This window comes from Scyliorhinus torazame, chromosome 2 (genome assembly GCF_047496885.1).
Source record: "Scyliorhinus torazame isolate Kashiwa2021f chromosome 2, sScyTor2.1, whole genome shotgun sequence".
Taxonomy (NCBI): Eukaryota; Metazoa; Chordata; class Chondrichthyes; order Carcharhiniformes; family Scyliorhinidae; genus Scyliorhinus; species Scyliorhinus torazame.
The window spans coordinates 237,924,152-237,939,369 of record NC_092708.1 but is presented as its reverse complement, the minus strand read 5'-3'; the positions used below and the strand labels follow the sequence as shown (position 1 = coordinate 237,939,369).

Genomic DNA, 15,218 nt, shown 5'->3' with positions numbered 1-15,218 from the left:
AAAAATGCGGCTGCACTGCGCATGTGTGCCCGCTCATCGGGGCACAGCATGCATGCCCGCTCATCGGGGCACAGCATGCGTGCCCGCTCATCGGCGTGCAGCATACGTGCCCACTCACCGGTGCGCAGCATGCGCAGTGCGGCCGCATTTTTTTATATGGTTGCAGCCTTTTTTTTCAAGTTTGGAGGAGTTTTTATTTGATAAAATTTTACAGGAACAAAATGCAGTAAAAATGGGTCCCCGGAAACAAAAGTACTGACCTAAGGTGTCTTGATTTACGAGGAGAACAAACCACAAACAAAAGTTCACAATTCAACAATATTTATTAACACAATTAACTCTCATGTTACCCACAAAATACCAAAGGTAACCAAGATCAGTGTCTACTACTCGTAAAGATGGCTTGTCAGGTTGTGGATCTAATTGCTGGAATTCCTCTGGCCTGTCTTCATGAAGGTGGTTCTCGCTAACAGTCTCTTCCTTCCTTCCTTCTGTCTGGTCTTCACTTTTCCGGTCTGGTCAAGGTCACCTCACACGCCAAATCTTCGCTGCTGATGTGCCTTGGGTGCCTGATTTAATCCCTCTGCCTTCGCACCCTTTTGCCATTTCTGTGGTGATGTACATCACTGTAAGTACACAAAGGGTTAATGTACATACACTACACCTAGCTAGACACTAGAGGGAACACCAGAGACATGACACACAGACAGGCAACCAATAGGTCAGTAAGATAGGACACCACCAATGGGCATTCACGATACACACACAGGTGACACTACCACAGGGGGGCATTACACCAACCCATATATAAGGACACTGCACACATGATCTTCCTCTTTCCAGTGGAGACTCTCAGTGAGTACAGACACAGGGTTGTTTGAACATTACTCCCACCACGTGGATTGTAGCAGACTGGTTCATCGGTCTGAGTAGCTATAGCAGGATTAACAGTAGCGTCGAATCCAAGTAGGAGAATTGTTAATAGTTCAATAAACGTATTGAAGCTATCTCCAAGTCTGAACCTTCCTTGTCAGAGTGCACATCAAGGAAGCAGCTTATGCTACGACAAGAGCATAACAAAACATGATTCTAGGAGTGAACTGTTTCAATCCATATAGTTAAAAACTCAACAAACAGTGACAACCAGCAACAACAGCCAGGCAAGATGATGTTCGGGATTCCGGTTCCACAACCGTTCAGGTACCAAGGCAATCTCAGTGAAAATTGGTGTTGGTTCAGGCAGAGATTCGAGATCGACCTGGTAGCGTGCGACCTAGAGGGCGTGGCGGATGCAGAAAAAAATAAAGCTTCTACTTACCATCGTGGGTCCAGAAGCAGATGAAATCTTCCAGACCTTCTAATACTCAAAGGGGCAAAACAAGAGCGACTTCCAGGCAGTCCTGGACAAATTCCAAGAATTCTGCGAGGAACATACAAGAAGAAAAGGTGAGAAGCCGCGCATGCGCACTTGCGAAAAAGGCCCCAAGTAAAGGAACAGCGATATGCGCATGTGCAACCACTTCCTACGCACTGCGTCACAAGCGTTGTGACGTCAGAGGCCCCGGCCCACACCCACTTAAAGGGGAAATGTCCCAAAGCACAAAAAAAAACAATTAAAGCCTCAAAACCAGATTCTTTCACATGGAACGACAGCACAATGCCTGAAATTCGACCAGTAGCTGAAAGTAACCTCCGCAGAACCCTGCAACAAGCAGTTAGCACCGCCCAAAGAGATGATACAGTTCTTGAAGACTATGACTCAGACCATGAATTCTTCTTTGGACATCGCGAGCCCAATGCCAGCTCCGACACAAAACGTGATGATATGGTCTTGGAAGACAACAACTCAGACGAAGCTTGCACCTTGGGAGGCTACCCCAGTACCAAATCCGAACCACAACTAGACGTGTTGCACATTGACGACCCCGACATGAGTTCTTCGGATTTGAGGATCTTCTGCCCAGCAGATATGACACCCCGACTCGTGAGTGCAGGATTATGCGGCGGCCTGACACCAAGAGACAGAGAGCGAAACAAGCCCACAGAGAGCGGCCTGCTGTCACACAGAGAGTGGTCCATGCACCACGAAGGGTCCCCGACTCCACACAGAAAGTGGTCCACGCACCATAAAGGGTCCCAGCCTCCACACAGAAAGCGATGAAAGACTCCACAGCGAGCTCGTGGACAGACTCCACGATCGAAGCAATGCAAAACTCCAAAGAGCAATCCTTGCATGAACAAGACCATGAGGGTCTAGCAACCTCCTCTGAGCAACCAGCAGCAGACGATGCAAGTCTGCCACGTTCAAGTGAAGAACAGAAAGACTATGACAGTCTGCCATTCTCAAGGGTACAGCAAGCAGACTATGACAGTCTACCACGCTCCAGTGAACAAGAGGAAGACTATGACAGTCTATCACGCTCCAATGAACAAGAAAGAAGACTCTGACAGTCTACCACACTCAAGTGAACAACATGAAGACACTGAGACTCTACCCACTGTATGTGAGACAAGTGACGACGGCATCCCACTTCCCATACCAGATGTGCAACATGACAGACCTCAGCTAGAATGTACAGAGGCACTCGACAATCACAGTGAGACTACTGGTGACTTTGGTGACACCACGTTAATTCATACCTCATTCGCCCGAGCCTCTCCACAAGCAAATGCATTCCTGAATGTTTTGCCTCCGGACGTGAAGCATCAAGAAACCTCAGAAGATGCAAGTAAACCTGAAATGACTCCAGACGGGGAGCATCGACAAGCCAAATCTGATTCAAGTAAGCCGGACATGACTCCAGATGGGGAGCACCGCAAACTCAATGACGGCACGCTCAAGGAGACAGCAGATGCCACAACGGACGCTGACACGAGTAACTGTGTGAAGGACTCGTATTATCCACAGAGTGTGGTCCTTGAGCACAGCAAACACGACAACAAAACCAACCAACACAACAACATCAAAGACAATAGCAAGAAGCGTACCAAAGGCAACAGCTTCGACAACAAGCACGACAAAAACAACAACAATGGAACTACGACTGGTACGACATGGTACAACTCTGCAAATGAGGGACACTGTTACTGCTCAGCTCAGTACAATGACATACCATGGCGGGACGATCCATCTTACCAATTCACGTTTGCTGCACTACCAACAAGCAAGCTGGCTTTCAAGACAGGGGCCATCAAGAATTACCACCACATGCATCGAAAGAAAAAAAGAGTCCAAATCAGACAACAAAGTGATTTGACCACTTGGTTCCTTCAGCACAGGGACACTGATGGTGTTTACAATGCAATGCCACCATCAACATCACCAACTCACCAACCAAACAAGAAAGCCACTCGACCATAATAATTAATGAACTTTGGACTCATGCATATGATTTGGACTTATTGTTTAATGATCACTGTTATCATAACTTGTACAGAGTATCACCCATCTACCTAGCTTGTTCAATATTCTTTAACGCTGTACAGAAAATATGTAACACGAAAAAAGGGGGATGTGGTGATATACATCACTGTAAGTACACAAAGGGTTAATGTACATACACTACACCTAGCTAGACACTAAAGGGAACACCAGAGACATGACACACAGACAGGTAACCAATAGGTCAGTAAGATAGGACACCACCAATGGGCATTCACGATACACACAGAGGTGACACTACCACAGGGGGGCATTACACCAACCCATATATAAGGACACTGCACACATGATCATCCTCTTTCCAGTGGAGACTCTCAGTGAGTACAGACACAGGGTTGATTGAACATCACCCCCACCACGTGAATTGTAGCAGACTGGTTAGTCAGTCTGAGTAGCTATAGCAGGATTAACAGTAGCGTCGAATCCAAGTAGGAGAATTGTTAATAGTTTAATAAACGTGCTGAAGCTATCTCCAAGTCTGAACCTTCCTTTGTCAGAGTGCACATCAAGGAAGCAGCTTATGCCACGACAAGAGCATAACAAAACAATTTTTCTCCTGGCTTTCTGCCAATAATGCCTCAGAGGGAGTCTCAGCACCCAATGATCCAGTTGATGACCATTTGACAGGATACCTGAGCCGTCCCAGGTGTTTCATTTCTGGTGCTATGGGCTGCACATAACCTGTTCCCATATAAGGTAACAGCACGAACTCTGGGTGACAATAGACCTGTGCATATCAACATGGTGCAATGATCTCCTGATGGGTGATTGGCGGGGCAGGTCCAGACATGTTTTGGCAGCTTGTTTGTTGATTATGTATTTGACTTTGGTCAAGTCTCAATTTCAAGAGCCTGCCTGAGGTTTGACTGCAGAACGATTTTAAAATGCTGTGGTAAACCACTGTTACACCTTTATTAGGTGATGTAAGGTAGGACCTGTACTACAGGTTTGCCGGTAGTCCCTGCCTGCTGGCTCCTCCCAGTAGGCGGCGTATAAATATGCGTGCCCTCCATTCAGCAGCCATTTCGCCAGCTGCTGTGGGAGGCCACACATCTTAGAGCAATAAAGCCTCAGTTGTATCCAACTCTAGTCTTTGTTCAATTGATTGCTCTAAAATTTTCTGACAGATGGACCTCCGTATCAAACCAGATCGCCTGCAGCTAGATCCGCAATCAAGCAACGCCAACAAGGACTTTAATCACTGGCTAGCTTGCTTCGAGGCGTACATCAACTCAGCGCCACCCCTGTTCTGGAGGCTCAGAAGATACAGACCCTGTACTCAAGGTTAAGCTCCAACGTGTTTCCGCTGATCCAGAACGCCCCGAACTACGCCGACGCCATGGCGCTTCTCAAAGAAAACTACGCACAGAAAACGAACACGCTCTTCGCCAGGCTCATACTCGCCACTCGCTCTCAACTCCCTGGTGAGTCCATGGAAGACTTTTGGCGGGCCTTAATCCCACTCGTCCAGGACTGTGACTGTCAGGCCATTACGGCCACTGAACATTCGAACTTCCTTATGAGGGACATGTTCGTAACGGGGATGGGGTCAGACCTCAAACGCCAAAGACTGTTAGAAGGGGCCACGCTCGATCTAGCTGAGACAAACAAGCTAGCGCTCTCTATGACGGTCGCCTCGCGCAACAGTCAGGCCCACACACCCCCAACCCCCAGCTGCGTGGCCCACCCCTCCTAAGCATCATGGACCCCACAGACAGCCACCCCAGCGTGGGCCTTACCCAGCCAGTACGCCTGCGCCACACACCAGCCCGCACACCCTGGGGGCCCCCGATGTTACTTCTGCGGACAGCAGAAACACCCTCGCCAACGTTGCCCAGCCCGCGCGGCCCTTTGCAAGGCTTGCGGCAAAAAGGGGCACTTCGCCGCGGTGTTCCAAGCCCGCGCAGTCGCCGCTATCGCCCCCACCCCCCTAGCCTACACACAATGGGCGCCGCCATCTTTATCTCCCCGGACCACCCGCAGCCAGTGGGCGCCACCATCTTCTCCCCCTCAGTCCACGTGCGGCCCATGGGCGCCGCCATCTTCTCCAACCTCCACAACGTGCGGCCCATGGGCGCCGCCATTTTGTCCCCCGCAGGATCTTCAGTCGCCGCCATCTTGTCTCCCCCATGGGGCATTGACACCGACAGCATTCCAGGACCTGAGCCCCCCAGGCTCCCCATCATCTGACGCCAGCGACGACCGACCACGACTCGCCTCAGTGACGATCGGCCAGTCTTGTCCGTACAACCTGGCCACCGCATCGACCAGCATGAAAATCAACGGCCAGGTGACCTCTTGCCTGCTGGACTCCGGGAGCACCGAAAACTTCATATACCCGGATACGGTAAGGTGCTGCTCCCTCGCAGTACACCCGCCAAACAAAGAATCTCCCTGGCCTCCAGATCCCATTCCGCCACGATCTGGGGCTACTGTACGGTCACACTCATGGTCCAGGGCGTAGAATTCAGCGGCTTCCACCTCTACGTCCTCCCTAACCTCTGCGCTGCTCTACTGCTAGGCCTGGACTCCCGTGCAATCTTCAGAGCCTAACCCTCAAATTCGGCAGGCCCCTACTGATGAGTTGGTTGTCCTGGTTCACATACAGGTCATCAACACTTGAAGGAGTGCTACACTATTTTATTAAAAGGTTAACTATTTAAACATACTTGAACTGTGGGTAAATATGATACCAGGTTTAACTAAAGACCTTTGCCTTGTCCTAACCAGTTGATGCAATCAGCACATGGTGAATGTCTGTGTTGCAGGCTGTGAGCTCTGTGCTCCTAGCTAGCTGCTACTCGAATGAGCGGGAACTCTGATGTCCCCTGTCTTTATAGTGCGTGTGCTCTCACTGGTAATTGGCTGTGGTGTTGTGTATGTTGATTGGTCCCACTGTGGGTCCATCAGTGTGTGTCTGCACCATGATATACTGGCGTATATTATGACATCCCCCCTTTTATATAAACAAATGTGCCTGCATGACAATAAATAGTGTGTGGTGAATGTTCCTGACTAGGTGTGTGCGAAATATTTACAGGACTATGTACATAAAACTAAGCTATTTACATGGGAAGGCGCCTGGTGCAGAAAAAACAGTGTGTCACACAAATAACGAGATGAACACTATATACAAACTACTTGAACGATTAAACGGAAGAACAGAACAGACCAGAGAGTCCATTAGTGCAAATTTCACAAATTAAGTCTCTGAGGTGGGCGACGAATTCTGGTTGACCGCCTCAAGGGTGGGTCAGGAGCCACCAGCTGAGGAGCGGGCTGGACTGCGTCAGAGTGAGGAGGATGCAGAGTTACCGGAATCTCTGCATAGTCCAGGTCAGGGACAACAGGAGGGCGTGGCACTGGCGGAGGATCACGTAGCGAGCGCGGAACGGGACGAAGGGCATGGTGATTACGGCGCAGAATGGAACCATCCGGTAGACAAACCAGGAACGAGCGGGGAGCCACCTGCCGAAGAACCACAGCAGTTGCAGACCAGCCACCATTCGGAAGATGGATGCAAACGTCATCTGGAGCCAGAGCAGGGAGATCAGCTGCACGGGCGTCATGAGCCGCCTTGTGCTGTGCACGAGACAGCTGCATCCGGCGAAGGACCGGAACGTGGTCGAAGTCTGGGACGTGAATGGACGGCACCATCGTCCTCAGGGTGCGACCCATGAGCAGCTGGCAACAGGCCAGTGAACAGTGGGGCCGAGCGATAGGCCAGCAGGGCGAGGTAGAAGTCGGATCCTGCATCAGCAGCCTTGCAGAGGAGCCGGTTGACGATGTGGACGCCCTTCTCCGCTTTGCCATTGGATTGGGGGTACAGGGGACTGGATGTCACATGCACAAAGCTGTACCTCCTGGCAAAGTTGGACCATTCCTGGCTTGCGAAGCAGGGCCCATTGTCCGACATCACAGTGAGCGGGATGCCGTGATGAGCAAAGGTGTCCTTACAGGCACGGATGACTGCAGACGAGGTGATGTCGTGCAAACGTACCACCTCCGGGTAGTTTGAAAAATAGTCTACAATCAGAACATAGTCCCTGCCCAGCGCGTGGAACAGGTCGATGCCAACCTTGGACCAAGGGCATGTGACCAACTCATGGGGCTGTAGGGTTTCCTGTGGTTGGGCCGGCTGGAAGCGCTGACAGGTGGGGCAGTTGAGCACTGTGTCGGCGATGTCATCATTGATGCCGGGCCAATACACTGCCTCTCGGGCCCGTCGGCAGCACTTCTCCACGCCAAGATGGCCCTCGTGTAGCTGTTCCAAGACAAGCTGGCGCATGCTGTGCGGGATAACAATGCGGTCCAGCTTCAGGAGGAACACTTCTGATGCAGAGATGATCCCAATGGCATCCTGTTGTAACAATATCTTCCAAAGGGGGTGTTAAAAGTGCAAAGTTTCCTGCTGGATTTATCGAGCTGGATTTGCCAGAATCCTTTTGAGGCGTTGAGTTTGGTAAAGAGCTTGGCGCGAGCCATCTCACATGTGAGCTCTTCGCGCTTGGGAATTGGATAGTGCTCTCTCATAATATTGCGATTTAGATCCTTGGGATCAACGCAAATTCTCAATTCGCCGGAAGGCTTTTTTACACATACCATGGAACTGACCCAGTCGGTCGGTTCCGTGACTTTGGAAATCACTCCTTGGTTCTGGATGTCCTGCAGCTGCTACTTGAGGCGGTCCTTAAGGGGTGCTGGGACCCTGCGAGGTGCGTGCACCACAGGTGTGGTGTTCGGTTTTAATAAAATCTTGTTGGTGTACGGGAGCATGCCCATGCCCTCGAAGACGTCGTGGTACTGGTTGATAATGGCGTTGAGCTGCGCCCTGAAGTCAGTGTCCTGAAAGGCAGATGCGTCAGCAGGAGAGAGAGTGAACTCTCTGAACTAGGTTCAATAGCTTGCATGCCTGCGCGCCAAGCAGGGAGGCTTTCGAGGAGCCCACAATTTCAAAGGGAAGGATGGCTTTGCGTGACCTGTGCGTCACTTCAAGTTGACACGAGCCGCTGGCAGCAATGGCATTGCCATCATAATCTAATAGCGGGCAGGCTGATGGCAGGATGGCTGGTTTGACACGAAGGCTTTGGAGGTCAATGAGATTGGCGGAGACACCGGTATCCAGGCGGAATCGTATTTGGGACCGGTTGACCGTAAGGGTAGCACACCACTCATCGTCTGGATCGATGCTGTACACCGAAAGAGGCTGGATTCTTTGCTTCGGGGACACCCTGTTTTTTGTAATGATACCGACTCGAAAAGGCGCCTTCGGATCCTTGGTGTCAATATCGGGTCACAGGTCCGAATCGGGCTCGGTGACCGTGGGTTGAATGGCCCGGACATTCCTGCGAGTTGGCAGGCTGAGCTGATCTGCATAAAGCAGCATAGTGGCCAAGTTTGCCACATCGCAGGCATCGTCGGGATTTGGCAGGGCATTGCCGCTTTAAGTGGGCGGAGCCACAGTTGCCGCACATTGTAGCGTCAGTACGTTCCCTGCGCCACCGCGCATGCGCGGTGCGGTCGTACGTGGTGCGCGCCTGCGCAGTACGTTCGTCGACGTCCCCGTCCCCTCGTTCGGTGCGCACAAGCGGGGAGTCCGCGAAAAGCGCGCGAAATGGCCGCCCTCATCCAGGCTGAGGCCCTGGGGTTGCTCGATTGCTTGGACCTGTTCTGCCTTGTGGGGACCTTACCGACTGGTGGCGTGTTCATGTAGCACGCAGGTCTTGATGGCAATTGCTAGAGTGAGCTGCTTTACCTTGAGGAGCTGCTGGCGTAGGGGGTCCGACTGAACACCAAAAACGATCTGGTCGCGTATCATAGAGTCGGAGGTGGGCCCGTAATTACAGGACTGCGCAAGGATGCGGAGGTGGGTGAGAAAGGACTGGAAAGGTTCATCCTTACCCTGCAAACGCTGTTGGAATACATAGTGCTCGAAACTTTCATTCACCTCGATGTTGCAGTGACTGTCAAACTTAAGGAGGACCGTCTTGAATTTTGATATGTCTTCACCATCAGCAAAGGTGAGAGAATTGAAAATGTGGATGGCATGTTCCCCGGCCGTGGATAGGAAGAGAGCGATCTTCCTGGTGTCTGAGGCAGCGTCCCGGTCTGTGGCTTCCAGGTAGAGCTGGAAGCGTTGTTTGAATATATTCCAGTTGGCCCCAGGTTACCGGTGATGCGGAGCAGCGGCGGCGGGCGGACGCTGTCCATTTTGCAGGATGGCTGTATGCTGGTGGAAGGCATGGTAGGAAGGCAGGTAGGTCTAAGAAGTTCTAACATCCCTCAACTACTGGTACCATGATGTGTTGGGTGCTCTGGATCCGTGGAACACATACAGGCCACCAACACTTAAAATAGTACAACACTATTTTATTAAGTTAGAAACTGTTGAACATACTTGCATTGTGGGTTAACACGATGTTAGATTAAACTAAAGACTATGCCTGTCCTCACCAGTCTCTGCACTCAGCACATGGTGAAGAACTGGGCTGAACGCTGTAAACTCTGTCCTTCTGGGAGGCTGCATCCCGAATGAGCGGGAACTCTGATGCCCTCTATATAGTGAGTGTGCTCTAACTGGTGATTGGCTGCGGTGTTGTGTGTGTTGATTGGTCCCGCTGTGTGTCCATCAGTGTGTGTGTCTGCACCATGATATACTGGTGTATATTATGACAACACAGTTGTACCATTTTGTCAAGGCTCGCAATCAGCCCTACTCCGTCGAGGAAGTAAGGACAATCACCAGGGACTGCCAGGTTTGTGCGGAGTGCAAGCCGCACTTCTACCAGCCGGACCGTGCGCGCCTGGTGAAGGCCTCCCGCCCCTTTGAACGCCTCAGCGTGGATTTCAAAGGGCCCCTCCCCTCCACCGACCGAAACACGTACATTCTCAGTGTGGTCGATGAGTACTCCAGATTCCCCTTCGCCATCCCATGCCCCGATATGACGTCTGCCACTGTCATTAACGCCCTAAACACTATCTTCGCTCTGTTCGGTTTCCCCGCCTACATCCACAGTGACAGGGGATCCTCATTCATGAGCGATGAGCTGCGTCAGTCCCTGCTCAGCAGGGGTATCGCCTCCAGCAGGACGACCAGCTATAACCCCCGGGGAAACGGGCAGGTAGAGAGGGAGAACAGGACAGTATGGAGGGCTGTCCAACTGGCCCTACGGTCCAGGAACCTCCCAGCCTCTGGCTGGCAGGAGGTCCTCCCTGATGCACTCCACTCCATTCGGTCACTGCTGTGCACCACCACTAACAACACACCCCATGAACGTCCTTTTGCCTTCCCCAGGAAGTCGACATCCGGGGTGTCGCTTCCGACTTGGCTCGCAGCTCCAGGACCAGTCCTGCTCCGTAGGCACGTCCGACTCCACAAGGCGGACCCGTTGGTGGAGAGGGTGCAATTGCTCCATGCAAACCCCCAGTATGCCTACGCGGTGTACCCCGGCGGCCGCCAGGATACTGTCTCTCTCAGGGACCTGGCGCCAGCAGGTTCCACACATACACACCCCTCCGGCCCGGTGCCACTCTCCCCTTCCCCGGTGCGCCCAGCATTAACCCCACCAGGACCATCCGTCCTTCCCTTGCCCACGCCCAAGGATGAAGAGGATTTTGGCACGCTCCCGGAGTCACCGAACATCGGGCCAGCATCGACATTGCCGCCACCACTACATCGCTCCCAGCAGAACATCAAGGCACCGGACCGGTTAAACCTCTAACTGGTCCGCCAGACTTCAAAAGACATTTTCTTTCTGCTCAAATACTGTAAATATAGATTCATTGCTGTATATAGTTCTCCACCACCCCTGCCGGACTCAATTTTAACAGGGGGTGAATGTGGTAAACCACTGTTACACCTTTATTAGGTGATGTCAGGTAGGACCTGTACTACAGGTTCGCCGGTAGTCCCTGCTGCTGGCTCTGCCCAGTAGACGGAGTATAAATATACGTGTCCTCCATTCAGCAGCCATTTCGCCAGCTGCTGTGGGATGCCACACATCTTAGAGCAATAAAGCCTCAGTTGTATCCAACTCTTTGTTCAATTGATCGTGCATCAAATGCCCAATTCTTTAATTTAAAATGGCCAATTTTAATCAGGCCTAAAAGCTCGGCCTTTCTAGGTTACCACAGTGGATTGTTGAGGGGCTTGCCAGGGTAGATGTTGAGAGGATGTGGGAAAGTCAAAGATCAGAGGGAATAATCTCAGAGTTTAAGACAGAGATGAGGAGAAATGTCTTCTCTCAAACAGTAGTGAAACAGTGGAATTCCTCACCTCAGAGAGTAGTAAAGGCTGGGCCGTGAAATGTGTTTAAGGCTGAGATAAACAGATTTTTAATCAGTCAGGGAATCAAGGGTTATGAGGATAAGGGGAAAATGGAGTTCAGATTCAGATCATCCATGATCTCATTGAATGGTGGAGCAGACTCGATGGACCGAATGGCCTACTTCTGTTCCTACGCTTATGGACTTATAGCTCAGAGTTTTTTCAGCCAATTGAAATGAAAATCACTTATTCTCACATGTAGCCTTCAAATGAAGTTACTGTGAAAAGCCCCTAATCGCCACATTCCAGCACCTGTTCAGAGAGACTGGTATGGGAATTAAACCGTGCTGCTGGCCTGCCTTGGTCTGCTTTAAAAGCCAGCTATTTAGCCCAGTGTGCTAAACCAGCCCGATTAAATTCCTACTGTTTCAATGCCCCTTCCCATCAAAAGTTTCAAAAAATGCAATTTCAGACTTTGCTAAAGTTGCTGTTTAATTAGTGATATGCAAGCACAAAATCACCAGCCCTGTTCTTTGCACCAGCTCATCTCAATCAGTGGATTGTTCCAATTATTGATTTGCACTATTTAACATGAAGTAGAATCAAATAAATAATGCATGAATACATTCCTCAATGGTGCTTCATTGATATAAATAGTGACGAGAATCTGTAAACAGAAAGAAGTTTGCCCCGCGTGTATGAAAGTCTTTTAGAACAAAAACACACCATGTGTAGCAAGAGAACCAACTGTGTCCATGTTCAGCTAGTGACAACATCTGACAATCTAAGAGAAGAAAGATGGAGGAATAGATGCATCTCATAATTAGAGGACTGAGCTGAGTAAGAAACAGTTTGGAGGAAATAGTCATTGGTGCTGAAAAAGTGCCCATAGATGGTCAGCGATGTCGCAAGAATCAAGTTTTAGGGGCACAAAATGGCTGAAGGCTCCATCGCTGAGGATAGAGCTGAGAGAGAACATGCTGTGTGCCTGAATAGGAAGAGTGGAGAATGGGGATCATGAGCTGAGTAAAGTGGTAAAGATTAGGTTCAAAACGAGATTAAATTTGATAAACTGAATGATTGGGAGTTTATGGATATTGGCAAAGGCAGAACAGATCAATGCGTAGGGTGGAGTAGAGATACAATCATAGAATCCCTACAGTGTAGAAGGAGGCCATTTGTCCCATCGAGTATGCACCGACCCACTGAAAGAGAACTCCACCCAAGCCCACTTCCCCATCCTACCCCAATAACCCCTTATCCTAACCTACACATCCATGGACACGAAGGGGCAATTTGGCTTGGCCAACCCACCTAACCTGTACAACTTTGGAATGTGGAAGGAAACTGGAGCACCCAGAAGAAACCCACGCAGACACTGGGAGAATGTGCAAATCCACACAGCCGTTTACACAAGGCCGGAATTGAACCCGGGTCCCTGGCGCTGTGAGGCAGCAGTGCTAGCCACTGTGTCACCGTGCCGTCCATGAATGAAAATGGAACTAAAGGTTAGGGTGTGAGTTCCATGAAACTCTGACTTATGCATGACTTTAACATTGGACAGGCACTTTGAACGCATAATGGCAAACATAGATCTGAAGGCAATGGCAGAGCAGGCCATCTAAACAAACAGATGAAAGCCAACCCTAAACTATTGATAATGCTGCTCAGCAATGTTCCCTCTAAGGTGCTCGCATGTACCAGCGATGCTGTATAGGGAGCACACATATTTATACTCCGCCTACTGAGCGGAGCCAGCAGGTAGGGACTACCCCCGTACCGTAGTACAGGGTCATACCACACATCTTCTAATATGTACAACAGTGGTGATTACCACAGTCTGGAATGCTCCTCTCATTGAAATTAACAGGGACCCCACTCTCAAATTTGTGCAAGTTAAGTGACTTTTAAAATGTAAGCTGCCTGTGAAAAAACAGAAATGGTGCTCAGAGGAGTTTGAAGTCTACAAAGTACAATGAAAATTTAAAGGGGATATTGCTACTGAAATCCAGTATGTATTTAGAATAAGAGGATGCAGACAGAAGAGAAGTCATACATTGGGAAGGTGGAAGTGGGACTGTGAGAGGCACAGATGTAGGTCATCGAGGGGGGTGATGGGGAAGGGCAGTTAAGATAACTATGTTGATAGCTGCAGAGGACTAGGAACAATAATGTGTCACAGTGTTGAATTGGTGACTTTGATGAGGGCAGTCTCAATTGCCATGGACAGGATATTGGCACTCCTGAAAAGATTCAAATGGTGTAAGAACGAGGCATGGAGATGTGCCAAAGCCCACGAGTGGAAAGTGGGAGTTGAAGATAGGCTGAACAATGGAGAGGATGGAGTGACAGAGGGTCAGCAGCACTCACGTCTGTGAAGATGGTGGAACTGCAACAAATTGTGCATCAAGGACAAGGTGGCTGCAGTGGAGCCTAGTCAAGGCCATAGAAAGCAGACACAGTTCTCTATTTCAGCAGACCATAGATGAGGGAATGATTGACTTCCTTATGCCCAAGGTGGAATGCAATCAGCTGCTGAAACCCCAAACAGACAGTGGGTAGGATTCTCCCTTCTGGGGACTAAGTCTCCATGCCCACCGCAAAACGGTCGAGAATCACTCTGGACTTTTTCCTTGAAGGTCCGTGGTGATTCTCCGTTTTCCAGGGGGCTAGCAGAGCCCCGGCGTGTGTCCCGGAGCTCTGGCTACCGGCGGGGCCCTGCTAGCCAGACCGCGTGGCCTTGCATGCGCATGGCAGCCATAAGAGGGTCCGCGCATGCGTACGGCGGTCCACCTCAGCACGGGCGCTGCCGACATGGCGGAGCCACACAGTGGGCCCGCGCGGAGGAAGGTGGGTCTCTCCCAGATCGCGATGGCCCGCCTATCGGTGGCCCTCGATCGCAGGCCTGGCCACCGCTGAGGCACACCCCCCCCCCGAAGGGTCCGCGGAAAATCGCGGAAGCGCCGTCGCACCGGATTTCCCGCGTGAACGGCTATTCTCCGCCTCTGCGCTGGCACGATTCCGGCGTGGAGGGTTGGTGAATCCCACCCATGTGTTTCAGGACCTAAGTCCAATAAAACCATGACATACATCTTCTAAACTGAAATGTCCCACTCATAGGATCCAGAGTTTCTGGAAAGTAGAGGAGGTCGACTTACCCCTTGCCCCTCACAAAAATCCCAAAGCTAGAAGAATGAAACAGCACAGCCACTTATAAAACTAGACAGTCAATTCTCACCAGAAGCAAGCCTAATGACTCCGGTTCAATGCAAACATTGATTTACATTGTGTGATACCTCTTCCAATTGACTCATTTGGTACAGAATGACTTAAAAAATTGGAAAAGAAATTTCATTGTCTCATGCTACGCACAATTAACACATTCAGTGATCAAACAGCATTTAGCAGAGCAATTTCAAATTCTATCAGATGTAAAATTTTGTTTAGATTGAATTGTGCAATGAAAAGCATTTGCTAAGTGGTCAAAATCTATAACTCAGCCAACCTGTT

At 50.4% G+C, this 15,218-nt stretch overlaps 1 long non-coding RNA gene across 1 annotated transcript in view; it reads right to left on the bottom strand.

Moving 5' to 3' along the window:
* Window positions 1-543: 543 nt before the first annotated feature.
* Window positions 544-15,218, bottom strand: part of LOC140407858 (uncharacterized) — a 61,041-nt gene continuing 46,366 nt past the window's right edge. The window contains exon 3 of the long non-coding RNA XR_011939845.1: window positions 544-626. This is a non-coding gene — a long non-coding RNA (uncharacterized lncRNA). The remainder of the gene's footprint in view (window positions 627-15,218) is intronic.